This window comes from Columba livia, chromosome 2, assembly GCF_036013475.1.
Source record: "Columba livia isolate bColLiv1 breed racing homer chromosome 2, bColLiv1.pat.W.v2, whole genome shotgun sequence".
Lineage (NCBI taxonomy): Eukaryota > Metazoa > Chordata > Aves > Columbiformes > Columbidae > Columba > Columba livia.
The window spans coordinates 67,174,848-67,188,756 of NC_088603.1; the positions used below are offsets into that span (position 1 = coordinate 67,174,848).

Here is a 13,909-nt window from a genome sequence, read left to right on the forward strand (position 1 = left end):
TTTAAATCTTTGCCTAGACCTTCAGGAAATGTCAAACCAAACTAACTACCGAGCAGTTCAACACGCAACCCACGCAAAATAAAGGCGACCCATGAGGAACCCCGTTACAAGTATCAGTCGTGCAACTGCTACTCTGTGGCACGGCTGCCCTGAACCGATCACCCCTAGAGATGAAGCCCGAGGGAGACACCACTCAGCCGGCAAATATTCCAAAAACACGTTTTGCTCACAGATCTTACAGCAAGTTTTCCCTCAGCAAACAAAAGATTAAACAGCAGCAACAAGCAGAAATAATACTCACAAGTCTGTGACTCACAAGAGGGCTGTTGCAAGAAGGATTTCTGGAAACGCTTGAACATCCATAGAAGTGGCTTGGAGCCACAAAAGCCCTGTCTCTTCAAACACGTTTTGCATTCTTCACACTACAGCACTAAAGAAAGATCAGAATCCCTCAGCATAGTACAATTCTGCAATACAGCGACCGGGTTGGTCGTGCTGCTAAGACACCTTGTCCAAAGATCTGCAGCTCTTGCTCTTTGCTGAAGACAAAAGGCCGATGAGTCGGTTCCAGCAGAGGCAAACCAAATCTAAGCACTGACAGGGCTGCAGAGCAAAATGGCCCCGCAATGGGGCCTCGTGGCCCCGGGGGCCGCCATGCCGGCCACCGCAGCGGCCGTTGGGGACGCCACGAGCCTCTGTGATGGCAGTTGGAGCACAGCTGTGCCAGCTGCGCCATCGCTCCGAGAGAAGAGGCCGCAGACGACAGCGCCGGATCGACGCGAAGAAGAGAGAGGAGGCTCAGGGACCCCCTGGGATGGCTCCGCCGCCCAAACGGCGGCTGCCTGGCGGGAGCAGCAGCACCGCCCACAGGCAGGAGGAGCCCATGGAGATTGACCCACCCCGGGAAGAGGCGGAGCCCATGGAGGTGGATCCGCCTCGGCAGGAGGAGGAGGCGATGGAGGTGGATCCGCCTCAGGCAGGGCTGCTGGGGCCCAGCACCAGCATGGCCGGACCGCCTCCGGCGCCGCAGTGCCCTAAGCGCCGCAGGACGGCCGGGGGCTCTCCCAGAGCCCCCAAACAGGCGCCTGGCCGCAAGCGGCGCCGCCCCCGCAGCCGCCACTAGCCACCTCCGGGGGATGGGCCGGACCAGCAGCCGCTCTGGAGCCACAGGTGAGCCCGGCTTCCCAGCCCGCACCCCCGGCCCTCATGCCGGGGCATCTCCTCTGCCCTGGGGCCTGGGGAAGAGGCGAGGAGGGTCGCTGCCATCTTCTGCTCGGCAGCCCCAGAGCACCGGGAGGAGTCCTCAGGAGCCACCACACAGCGGGGGACAGCGCCACAGACGCCAGGACACCCGAGGACAGCGCTGGAGCTTGCCTTCAAGGCAAAAGGTTTTCACATTGCACAAATCATTCAGACTTTTCCTTTCACTCTCCTTCTCCCTGTAGGCAGACTAGAGAGTTAATAGAAATATGTAGATATAGAAAATAAGAGCTAGATGTATGTGTCTGTGCACAGAAGCCCACTGGAGACCGCCAGAGACCGTCGGGGACAGAAGGACACCGTGGGATCTGCACCTTGCCTTATAAAAGGAGAAGTGTGGAGACTTGGAGACGAAACCTGACGAGGTATGCTTGTTATTCAGAGCCTGGTCTTTTGGAACCCTTCTCTTACTCCTCTGATTGGGTGAGATGCAAGGGTCTCCTTTACTTGTGTGTTCTCTGCTCCTCCTCTCCCTCCCCTCTTGCTGTTTTCCTCCGTCATCTCTGTTGTGTCTTCTTGTTGCATTCAGTAATTCTCATCTCTGGCATTTTGGTTTTTTTCCCAGGCTCGGTCAGGAATTCTTGACAGGACTACCGGAAGGAGTGTTTGAAGGTCAGAGGCATTTGGGCACTCTCGGCAGTCCGGGAGATGGCTCCGGCTCAAGGTAGGACAGGGTAGGATAGGCTAGGGCTTGGGCAGGTCCTGGGGGGCGTGAGCAGCCTGTGCATGGGACGAGGAGCCAGGTCTGGCTCACATGCTCAGGGAACAGCCGATCGCCAGCACTGGGGTCAGGAAGGAATTTTTTCCCCCGGGGCAGATTGGCCCTGGTCCCCGGGGGTTTTTTGCCTTCCTCTGCAGCACTGAGCACGACCACTTTGCAGAGCTCCTCTGGGCCCTTTTGGCTCGGTTCCTGCCTGCTGCTCAAGCACCAGGAAGATGGCCTCTCGTGCCCCGCAGCTGGGGGGAGGAAGGCTTTTTTTCCCCCCGAGGTGGGACAGCAAGCGTCTCCGGGGGTTTTTTGCCTTCCTCTGCAGCGCTGAGCACGGCCCCTTGCCACGGCTTCTTTGGGCCATTTGGGCTGGGCGCCTGCTGCTCCACGAGGTGGCCCTAAACTTAGCTAGAACAGCCTATCCAAAGCAGCATAGACCTACTCACAGAAACCAACCGTAAAGAAGTGCAAGGAACTAACCAGCCTTCAAGACGCTAAAATAAACTGAAAATAAACACTTGTATGCCTTGTGTTTTGTGTCCTTGAAAGTGTTTTGGAGTCGGGAAAGGGGGGAGTCAGGGAGAGTCGGGTGGACGTTGGGGAAGCGGGACGGCTTGGGGGGGAAGGAGGCGGGACGGCGGGGGGGGGAAGGAGGCGGGACGGCGGGGGGGGGAAGGAGGGGGGACGGCGGGGGGGGGAAGGCGGGGAGGGGAGGCGGGACGAGTGGGAGGGGGGAGGGGCGGCGGGACGGCGGGGGGGGGAAGGAGGCGGGACGGCGGGGGGAAGGAGGCGGGACGGCGGGGGGAAGGAGGCGGGACGGCGGGGGGAAGGAGGCGGGACGGCGGGGGGAAGGAGGCGGGACGGGGGGGGGGAAGGAGGCGGGACGGGGGGGGAAGGAGGCGGGAGGGGGGGGAAGGAGGCGGGAGGGGGGGGAAGGAGGCGGAACGGGGGGGGGAAGGAGGCGGAACGGGGGGGGGAAGGAGGCGGGACGTCGGGGGTGGAAGGAGGCGGGACGGCGTGGGGGGGAAGGAGGCGGGACGGCGGGGGGGTAGGAGGCGGGACGGCGGGGGGGAAGGAGGCGGGACGGGGGGGGGAAGGAGGCGGGAAGGAGGCGGGACGGGGGAGATACGGTGAGGGGAAGCGGGACGGGGGGTAGAGGCGGGACGGGGGGGAACCGGACGGGGGGGGATGGTAGATGCGGGACCGGGGGGTGGACGGGAGGGGCGGGGAACGGAGAGGCGGGAGATCGGGAGGGAAGCGGGAGAGAGGGAGACGGGGAGAGGCGGGAGGGGGGGAGACGGGGAGGGGGGAGATGGGGCGAGGCGGGAGTATGGGAGAGGCGGGAGGGGAGGAGACGGGGAGGGCGGGTGGACGGGGGGAGAAGGGTATGGCTGCCCTGAACCGATCACCCCCTAGAGATGAAGTCCAAGGGAGACACCACTCAGCTGGCAAATATTCCAAAAACACGTTTTGCTCACAGATCTTACAGCAAGTTTTCCCTCAGCAAACAAAAGATTAAACAGCAACAACAAGCAGAAATAATACTCACAAGTCTGAACCATCTTCTACGGCATTTTCCCGTACCGGCCGACACCGCCGGACCCGGCGGGCACACCCGCTGCCCCCGCTCCAGCTGCCCGCCAAGCGGCGGCGCCGGCCCCGCCACCCACGCGTGCCCACAAGCGGCCTCGCCCTCCCCGCCCGCCCGCCCGCCGGGCACAAGACGGACCCCAGCGCAGCCCAGCCCGGGCACCGGGAGAGCCGCCTCCCGCAAAGACCGACCCAGCAGCCCCGACGAGCGGATGGCGGAGCCGTCGCTCCTCGGCCCCGCCCCGTGTTCCGGTAAAGGCGGGAACGAGCGGGAGTCGCGCGGTTTGGCTGCTCCCGAGAGAGAGTTGGAGGAAAAACTCTTCCCGCCCCCTGTCCCTTCTTCTCCAGCCGGGCAGCCCCCTGGAGCTGCCGCCGCTACAACCGCTGCCGACAGCCCGGTGGCCCCGATGTGCCACCCCGCCCTTCCATCGGGCTTTTTCTTGTGCGTGGAGTGGCCGGTGGAGACTTTTCCGTGCTGTGTGTCACAGCTACTTGATGTGCTGATTTTTTTCCCACCCTATTTTCTCATTAACTCACAAGAAGGTTGTGGCAAGAACACCCGTTTCCGGAAACGCTTGAACATCCCTAGAATTGGCTTGGAGCCAAAAAAGCACTGTCTCTTCAAACACGTTTTGCATTCTCCACACTACAGCACTAAAGAAAATCGGTGTTTCCACTTCCACGGCCATTGCACATCCTGTGGTGGGTCAGAGTCCAGAAGCACCGAGCCTTCATAAGCTCTGTCCTCTGCCTCGGAGGGTGACGCTCCCTCCAGAAACGCCCCCGCCTCTCAGAGGAGGGACAGACAGCTGCTGCTGTCCCGGGGCTGCAGGCTGGGCTCTCAAACGAGCCGAGTTCCCAGGTCACTCCCAACAACTCGGCTTTCGGCTCCTGGAGCGAAATGCAACCTTTGCAAGCACCTGATGCCGCTGCCCTGCTGGGCTGGGCACAGGAGCCCTTCGCCGTGACCAGGGCAGGGAGATGCAACGCTGGGCTTGACTCGCTGCGGAGCTGCAGGGCTGCTGTGCCATCCGGCAGCAGAGGGGGATGAAGTGCCAGCTGGGGCAGTGACAGGGACTGTGCCAGTCAGCGCAGGCAGGTGACAGGAACAACCGCGAAGCCACTAATGAAATGCAAAGAGTACAGCACGGGAAAGAGCACTGGATCAGCACCCGGTGGATTGTCCCTTCGTTTTCTGTTGACCATCAGTGTTCTTTATTGAATTATTGATTTCTTTTTACTGATATATGGTTGGTCATATGCATACGTTTGGGGATTTTTTGGATATTCGTTTTCCTTTCTTCACTGTTTTTGCCAGTGCCTAACCAGACTCTCTTGAATGGAGCTTGGGACTTGATACAAGGCTTCGTGCAAATTTGGAAGCAGAGGGACCAGGGGATGTGTCTCCAGCAATACTACAGCGTGTTTCAAAAACACGGTCCCAATTTCACACGCAGAGTGATTTCCAATTGGGTCCATCTTTCCGAAACATCCTGTGCCTGGGGAGAGTTGTGGAAACAAACTTGAGATGGGTCCTATGTTACCTCTGTTCCTGCTCCTCGTCCCATAGTGCCGTGGCGGGATTCCTCCTCTGAGGGTGGTTCTTTTGAAGTAAATAAAACGTCTGTTGGAAGGAATTGTGGGAATTCAAAGACATGGTTCTTACACCTTTGGACAAATGTTTGCGTTAAAAACGGAGGCAAATTTTCTCTCCTTCTCCCTATATATGTGTATGCAGACTGTATAGTTTATAAAGACATGTAAAAATAGAAAATTAAATCGATAAATGTGTGCACACGGAAGCCCACAGGAGACCACCGGAGATTGCTGGAGATTGCAGGAGACCGTCCGGAGACCGAAGGACACCGCTAGAAACCACAGGACACCATTGGCTCTGTGTCTTGGTTTAAAAAGGAAGAAGGTTTTCACATTTCAGCAAACAATTAAGACTTTGGTTTTCTCTCTCCTTCTCCCTATATGTGTGTCTATGGACAATATAGTTTAGAAAAATATGTACATATAGACAATAACAGCTATAAATGCAGGCACAGAGAAGCCCGCTGGAGACCGTGGGAGACCGAAGAAGGCCGCTGGAAACCACAGGACGCCACTGGAGAACGTCGGAGACCAAAGGACACCGTGGGACCTGCACCTTGCCTGAAAAAAGGAAAAGTTTCTTAACATTTTACAAATACTTCAGCCTTTTCCTTTCTCTCTCCCTCTGTAAATACTAGAAATGCAGTACGGGAGGAAGGGAGAAAAAGTCGTCTTTTGAACTTACAATCATTATGATGCGATCTGCTACAATAATCGATTTTGGCATTAAAAGTAACACGCTCCTAGTAAAACATGCTCCTCTAGTAAAAAACCACCAAAGATTTGTATCAGTTCTAGTGTAACATTGTATCTGCTGAGACTGTGGCTTCCCTAGATGTCAGCTGGGGAATAGAGAGGCTGCAGGAAAGTTCGTTGACAGAAAGTGGGAAACGTGGATTTTTTTTCCCAGTTAACTTTTTCTTTCCCCTTTCCTCTTCTTCCCACCCCTGTTTAGGCTCACGACCTTCCAAAAGCTGTTGCGGCAGATCACACACAGGTCCCTGCCGTTTGCTCGAACTCTGTAACACCATCAGGCAGATACGTTCTTGGGATATTGTCTTGCGTGCTGCTGGGCCAAGAAGTGACACGAACGCCGTGTAAACACGGGCAGTGATGGCTCCTGGTCAGCAGTCACAGGCTGGCCTCAGTAATTGCTGTGAGACTAATCCCACACAGGAGCAACAGTATATGCTTCTGCCTTGTCAGCTTCATGAACAGGGCAAGTGGAGGGGAAAAATGCTCTTCTGTTAACTTCAAGTCATCACCTATGCTATCTGCAGCAATAATCGATTTGTTGAAAAAACTGGGAAACTTTGATTTTTTTTTCCCCCATTAACCCTTTTCCCCCCCTTCCGCTTTTTCCCATCCCTGTTTAGGCTCACAACCTTGCAAAGGCTATTGCAGCAGCTCACACATTTCTTCTGAAGCATCCAGATGCTGAAATGAGGCAGAGAAGTGTGGCCTACTGTCAGAGCAGACCTGAGGCTGAGCAGCAAATGAGAGACTTGGAGACAGAAGCTGACGAGGTATGCTTTTGATTCAGAGCCTGGTCTTTGGGAACCCTTCTATCACTCCTCGGATGGGGTGAGATTCAAGGATCTTGTTTGCTTACGTGTCCTCTGCTCCTCCTCTCCTTCCCCTCTTGCTGTTTTCCTCCGTCATCTCTGCTGTGTCTTCTTGGTGCATTCAGTAATCTCTGGCATTTTGTTTCTTCTTCCCAGGTTTGGGCAGGAATTCGTAACGGGGCTGTAGGAAGAAGTACTGGAAGTAAGACTGGACTGGCAACAAATCCACACTGTGTTTTGGCAAAAGAGGGACACGGTTAGGTTGATTACTCCCCTGTCTTGTAGATGACAGGGACTGATTTGGGGCCAGCACCCCAAAGGCTTCCTCCCAAAGGTGCTGGGCGGAGTTGGGGTGGGCGGGACTGCACACGCGTGGCTCTGTCACCCCCGTGTCACAATGCCAGCACCCGGCAATGCAGCGCTCACAATGCCCCGAGCAGGACCAAAAGGAGCAGCCGGGTCCCGTGTCCACTGCCAGAGCTGGCCCGGGGGCAGCCGCAACACATCCCACAGGAAGCACTTGAGGAGCTGGTGGAATCACAGGGCAGGGGCTGAGGGAGGAAGAGCTTGCATGAGGCTGCTGGAGGTTCTCCACTGCAAGGTGATCTGCGGGCAGGGCCACCATCCAAGCTCAGCTCACGGATGGAAATCCTTTTGAGCTGGATAGCAGTGGAGAGACCAAGGGCATTTCTTCTGTGCTTGCAACACCCACTGGTGTCCCACCAGGCACAGGAAGGAGTCTTGCCCCCAAGGACCATCAGCTCAGAGGCATTTGGGCACTCTCGGAAGTCCGGGAGATGGCTCCGGCTCGAGGTAGGACAGGGTAGGATAGGCTAGGGCTTGGGCAGGTCCTGGGGGGCGTGAGCAGCCTGTGCATGGGACGAGGAGCCAGGTCTGGCTCACATGCTCAGGGAACAGCCGATCGCCAGCACTGGGGTCAGGAAGGAATTTTTTCCCCCGGGGCAGATTGGCACTGGTCCCCGGGGGTTTTTTGCCTTCCTCTGCAGCACTGAGCACGACCACTTTGCAGAGCTCCTCTGGGCCCTTTTGGCTCGGTTCCTGCCCGCTGCTCAAGCACCAGGAAGATGGCCTCTCGTGCCCCGCAGCTGGGGGGAGGAAGGCTTTTTTGCCTTCCTCTGCAGCGCTGAGCACGGCCCCTTCCCACGGCTTCTTTGGGCCATCTGGGCTGGGCGCCTGCTGCTCCACCAGTTGGCCCTAAACTTAGCTAGAACAGCCTACCTAAACCAGCACAGAACAACTCACCTAAACCAACCTTAAACAACCTAAACCAGTCTGCCTTCAAAAACTTCAATCAGCCACCTACAACCTAAGCAGAACCTTAAACAATCTACAACAAATTACCTAAACCAACCTAAACCAAGCAAGAGAAACCAACCTAAACACCCTAAAACAAATCTACCCAAACCAAATGATCTAAAAAATCCTACCTAAAACAATCTAAAACTACATAAACCGGCATTTCTCAGCCAACCTCAAGCAACCTGTAACCAAACAAGCTAAACAAACCCAAACCAACCAATCTTAACCTAAAACAACCATTAAACAATCTCAAACAACTTCAAAACAATCTGATAAAGGATAAAACTACCTAAAGCAACCCATCTAAACCAACCTCAAAAACAGGAAATCGAATGACACAACCTGACCAAAATGACCTCAAGCAAACAACCCAAAGCTAAATAGAACCACTGAAACCAGCCTACAATCGCCAAGCTAAAAACCAATCTAAATCAACTAAACTTCAACAACGAAGCTAAAACCCCCTAAAAAACCTCAACAACCAAACTCCAACCACCAGCCACCCTACCCCATGCAGTGTCTCACTTGGATGTGTCTGCAGTCTTGGAAGCTTGACTACCCCAGGTTCTCCTACAAATGGACCCTGAGCTTGTTTGGAGGTTCTCAAGCACAGCGCAGCTACCGTATCCCCTTGACCTAGCAATGGTTCGTTCGCCTCTAGCGGGGAAGGTCGTCCTCTTTGAGCAAGGCAGGGAAACACGTGGAGCAGGGAAGGAGGACGGGGACATCTGCTGAGACAGCACAAACAGCCCCATCGAGCCTGGTGATTAGTGGGGGGACGCATGTCCCAGCGAGATTGCAGTCACATCCAAATCATCCAGACACAACCTAAAACCAACAAAACACCATGTAAATCTAACCAAAGCACCTAAAGCACCCTCAACAACCAATCTAAACCACCCCAACCTGAAGGAACCCACCTTCAAAACATGCAACGTAAATAACACTGCCTAAAACAACCTACCAAAAAGGAACTAAACCAACCTAAACCAAACAACCTGAACCAACCTCAACAGAAACCCTTCAAACAACTTAAACAGTGTAAACCAAACCTGCCGAAACCAACCTACCTGAAAACACAGACACCCACCAACCCACCTAAACCGCCTACTGAAAACAAACAACCTAAAATAACCAACCAACTTAAAATCATCTAAACAAACCTAAACCAAACTACTGAAAACGGCCTCAACGAAAACAGCTTCAGATACGCCACCTACAACAACCAACGGAAGACACCTTCAACCAAAAATCACCTACATCAAGCAACCTGAACCCACCAGCCTTCGACAACCAGCCTCTCACAACCACCCTCAAAGAACCTGCCTCAAACCAACCTCAAACGACCGCAACAAACTGAACCAAGCTCATAAAACCAGAAACCTCAACCAAACTAACGCAACCAGTGCTAAAGAAGTGTCAGAAAACAGCACCAACCAAAGAACCCAGCAAAACCAAGAAAAGTAAACCTCCAAAGCTAAACAACATAGATCAGCGGTAAGAAAATCACATCACACAGCCTAAACCAACCCACCTAAACTAACCAACCGAAACCAAGCTAAACCATCAAACCTGAAACAAGCAATCTAAGACCCCCTACCTCAACCAAACTTAAAAACGTGTAAACTGACCTAAACCAACCAAATGAAACCAACTTAGAAAAACCCAACAAAACCAAAACAACAATGGAAACAACATCAACAACAGAAACAGAACACCAAACAAGGTAGAAAGAAACAAGCAAAACCCAAGCAAGTTACAGACCAAGAAGGCAGATGTAGGAAGCAGCACGCAGAGATGTTGCATGGGGACCCAGTGCTTTGGAGCAGCCACTGGTGTCCTGTCAGGAACAGGAAGGATTCGCAGCTGCCACTCGGCACCTCTCCCTGCGGGCAACACCAGCGCCTGGCAGGGACCAGAGCGCTTCTCGTGCACCCTGCCCAAGAAGCACAGCAGCCAAACAAGGTGTGCAAGGCAAAACATCTGCTCGCCATCGCTACATGTGATGCTTTGGAAAAGATCCCACAGTACCACATACCTCTTCTTTGGTGCATGGTCAGTCCCGCGCCTCATTCTCAAGGTCCTCCCTCTTCAGGAACCTGGCAAAGCTTGGCCTCCATTCCTGCTGCTGCTCTCTGCAGCTCTGGGACTTGCCTTTGCCAGCCCGCAAGGGCTGTTTGTTCGAGCTAAACTGAAGAATGCATCAGCCTGCTCCTGGCTACACGTGGGCTTGTGTTAAGGATTGTGAGCATTGGCTCTGAAAAAGAGTGAGAAACGGAAATGACATGGAATAACAGAACACGAAAAAACATAAAATGAAGTAAATTAAAATAAAATAAAACAAAATAAAATAAAATAAAATAGAAACACTTGTATCCATTGCGTTTTGTGTCCTGGAAAGTGGTTTTGAGGGAAGGGTGAAGGAAGGGAGAGGGAAAGGGGACGGGCAGGGGGGAAGGGAAGGGAAGGCAGAAGAGAAAAGAAAGCCCTGACAGAGCCCTGAGGGCTCCGTGCCCGGAACTGTGCGGGTTTGACTGAAAGTGAACTCATTTTCTTCATGGAGTGAGAAACCTTTCAGTTAGTTTGAGAACACGAGATAAAAACATTAGCTCTGTGCTGGGGTGTTAATTGCGCCGGTCTGAGAGCCAAGGACATTCTGACTGCTCTGCCCACAGATGTGACGTATCGGGGAAGGGGGACAGAGATGGGACAGAGCTGGACTGACATCCAGGCTGATCGATAGGAGTATTTCATCCCATTAGCGTCACGGTCATTATTTAAGGAGGGAGGGGATCTCTCTCACTCTCTCAGGCGTGCAGTGTAAGCTTGATAAACTGGCCACATGGGTCAAGAAAGCCACCTGGCAACCAAACAGACCCCTTGCACTCTTCCGCTCAGCACATCAAGATTTGCCCTCTAAGTCTCGGCAATTTCTTGAATATCACCAATAATCAACACAGGTTTCAAATAGCAACATGGCATGACAAAATAATACATACTTCTCTTTAAGTCCGCTCCTTTTTTTAAATCTTTGCCTAGACCTTCAGGAAATGTCAAACTAACTACCGAGCAGTTCAACACGCAACCCACGCAAAATAAAGGCGACCCATGAGGAACCCCGTTACAAGTATCAGTCGTGCAACTGCTACTCTGTGGCACGGCTGCCCTGAACCGATCACCCCTAGAGATGAAGCCCGAGGGAGACACCACTCAGCCGGCAAATATTCCAAAAACACGTTTTGCTCACAGATCTTACAGCAAGTTTTCCCTCGGCAAACAAAAGATTAAACAGCAACAACAAGCAGAAATAATACTCACAAGTCTGTGACTCACAAGAGGGCTGTTGCAAGAAGGATTTCTGGAAACGCTTGAACATCCATAGAAGTGGCTTGGAGCCACAAAAGCCCTGTCTCTTCAAACACGTTTTGCATTCTTCACACTACAGCACTAAAGAAAGATCAGAATCCCTTAGCATAGTACAATTCTGCAATACAGCGACCGGGTTGGTCGTGCTGCTAAGACACCTTGTCCAAAGATCTGCAGCTCTTGCTCTTTGCTGAAGACAAAAGGCCGATGAGTCGGTTCCAGCAGAGGCAAACCAAATCTAAGCACTGACAGGGCTGCAGAGCAAAATGGCCCCGCAATGGGGCCTCGTGGCCCCGGGGGCCGCCATGCCGGCCACCGCAGCGGCCGTTGGGGACGCCACGAGCCTCTGTGATGGCAGTTGGAGCACAGCTGTGCCAGCTGCGCCATCGCTCCGAGAGAAGAGGCCGCAGACGACAGCGCCGGATCGACGCGAAGAAGAGAGAGGAGGCTCAGGGACCCCCTGGGATGGCTCCGCCGCCCAAACGGCGGCTGCCTGGCGGGAGCAGCAGCACCGCCCACAGGCAGGAGGAGCCCATGGAGATTGACCCACCCCGGGAAGAGGCGGAGCCCATGGAGGTGGATCCGCCTCGGCAGGAGGAGGAGGCGATGGAGGTGGATCCGCCTCAGGCAGGGCTGCTGGGGCCCAGCACCAGCATGGCCGGACCGCCTCCGGCGCCGCAGTGCCCTAAGCGCCGCAGGACGGCCGGGGGCTCTCCCAGAGCCCCCAAACAGGCGCCTGGCCGCAAGCGGCGCCGCCCCCGCAGCCGCCACTAGCCACCTCCGGGGGATGGGCCGGACCAGCAGCCGCTCTGGAGCCACAGGTGAGCCCGGCTTCCCAGCCCGCACCCCCGGCCCTCATGCCGGGGCATCTCCTCTGCCCTGGGGCCTGGGGAAGAGGCGAGGAGGGTCGCTGCCATCTTCTGCTCGGCAGCCCCAGAGCACCGGGAGGAGTCCTCAGGAGCCACCACACAGCGGGGGACAGCGCCACAGACGCCAGGACACCCGAGGACAGCGCTGGAGCTTGCCTTCAAGGCAAAAGGTTTTCACATTGCACAAATCATTCAGACTTTTCCTTTCGCTCTCCTTCTCCCTGTAGGCAGACTAGAGAGTTAATAGAAATATGTAGATATAGAAAATAAAAGCTAGATGTATGTGTCTGTGCACAGAAGCCCACTGGAGACCGCCAGAGACCGTCGGGGACAGAAGGACACCGTGGGATCTGCACCTTGCCTTATAAAAGGAGAAGTGTGGAGACTTGGAGACGAAACCTGACGAGGTATGCTTGTTATTCAGAGCCTGGTCTTTTGGAACCCTTCTCTTACTCCTCTGATTGGGTGAGATGCAAGGGTCTCCTTTACTTAGGTGTTCTCTGCTCCTCCTCTCCCTCCCCTCTTGCTGTTTTCCTCCGTCATCTCTGTTGTGTCTTCTTGTTGCATTCAGTAATTCTCATCTCTGGCATTTTGGTTTTTTTCCCAGGCTCGGTCAGGAATTCTTGACAGGACTACCGGAAGGAGTGTTTGAAGGTCAGAGGCATTTGGGCACTCTCGGCAGTCCGGGAGATGGCTCCGGCTCAAGGTAGGACAGGGTAGGATAGGCTAGGGCTTGGGCAGGTCCTGGGGGGCGTGAGCAGCCTGTGCATGGGACGAGGAGCCAGGTCTGGCTCACATGCTCAGGGAACAGCCGATCGCCAGCACTGGGGTCAGGAAGGAATTTTTTCCCCCGGGGCAGATTGGCACTGGTCCCCGGGGGTTTTTTGCCTTCCTCTGCAGCACTGAGCACGACCACTTTGCAGAGCTCCTCTGGGCCCTTTTGGCTCGGTTCCTGCCTGCTGCTCAAGCACCAGGAAGATGGCCTCTCGTGCCCCGCAGCTGGGGGGAGGAAGGCTTTTTTGCCTTCCTCTGCAGCGCTGAGCACGGCCCCTTGCCACGGCTTCTTTGGGCCATTTGGGCTGGGCGCCTGCTGCTCCACGAGGTGGCCCTAAACTTAGCTAGAACAGCCTATCCAAAGCAGCATAGACCTACTCACCTGAACCAACCGTAAAGAAGTGCAAGGAACTAACCAGCCTTCAAGAAGCTAAAATAAACTGAACATAAACACTTGTATGCCTTGTGTTTTGTGTCCTTGAAAGTGTTTTGGAGTCGGGAAAGGGGGGAGTCAGGGAGAGTCGGATGGACGTTGGGGAAGCGGGACGGCGGGGGGGGGAAGGAGGCGGGACGGCGGGGGGGGGAAGGAGGCGGGACGGCGGGGGGGGGAAGGAGGCGGGACGGCGGGGGGGGGAAGGAGGCGGGACGGCGGGGGGGGGAAGGAGGCGGGACGGCGGGGGGGGGAAGGAGGCGGGACGGCGGGGGGGGGAAGGAGGCGGGACGGCGGGGGGGGGAAGGAGGCGGGACGGCGGGGGGGGGAAGGAGGCGGGACGGCGGGGGGGGGAAGGAGGCGGGACGGCGGGGGGGGGAAGGAGGCGGGACGGCGGGGGGGGGAAGGAGGCGGGACGGCGGGGGGGGGA

General features: G+C 55.3%; 2 long non-coding RNA genes across 4 annotated transcripts; both read left to right on the top strand.

Moving 5' to 3' along the window:
* Positions 1–388: 388 nt before the first annotated feature.
* Positions 389–2,492, top strand: LOC135578820 (uncharacterized). Of its 2 annotated transcripts, XR_010470947.1 has the most exons (4): positions 389–1,170; positions 1,281–1,388; positions 1,516–1,625; positions 1,826–2,492. It is a non-coding gene; the product is annotated as an uncharacterized LOC135578820 (long non-coding RNA). The 2 variants fall into 2 exon arrangements; XR_010470946.1 differs by having other exon boundaries at positions 405–1,388.
* Positions 2,493–11,510: 9,018 nt separating this feature from the next.
* On the top strand, positions 11,511–13,508 carry LOC135578822 (uncharacterized). 2 transcript variants are annotated; one of them, XR_010470951.1, is made up of 4 exons: positions 11,511–12,227; positions 12,338–12,445; positions 12,573–12,682; positions 12,883–13,508. It is a non-coding gene; the product is annotated as an uncharacterized LOC135578822 (long non-coding RNA). The 2 variants fall into 2 exon arrangements; XR_010470950.1 differs by having other exon boundaries at positions 11,523–12,445.
* Positions 13,509–13,909: the final 401 nt, after the last annotated feature.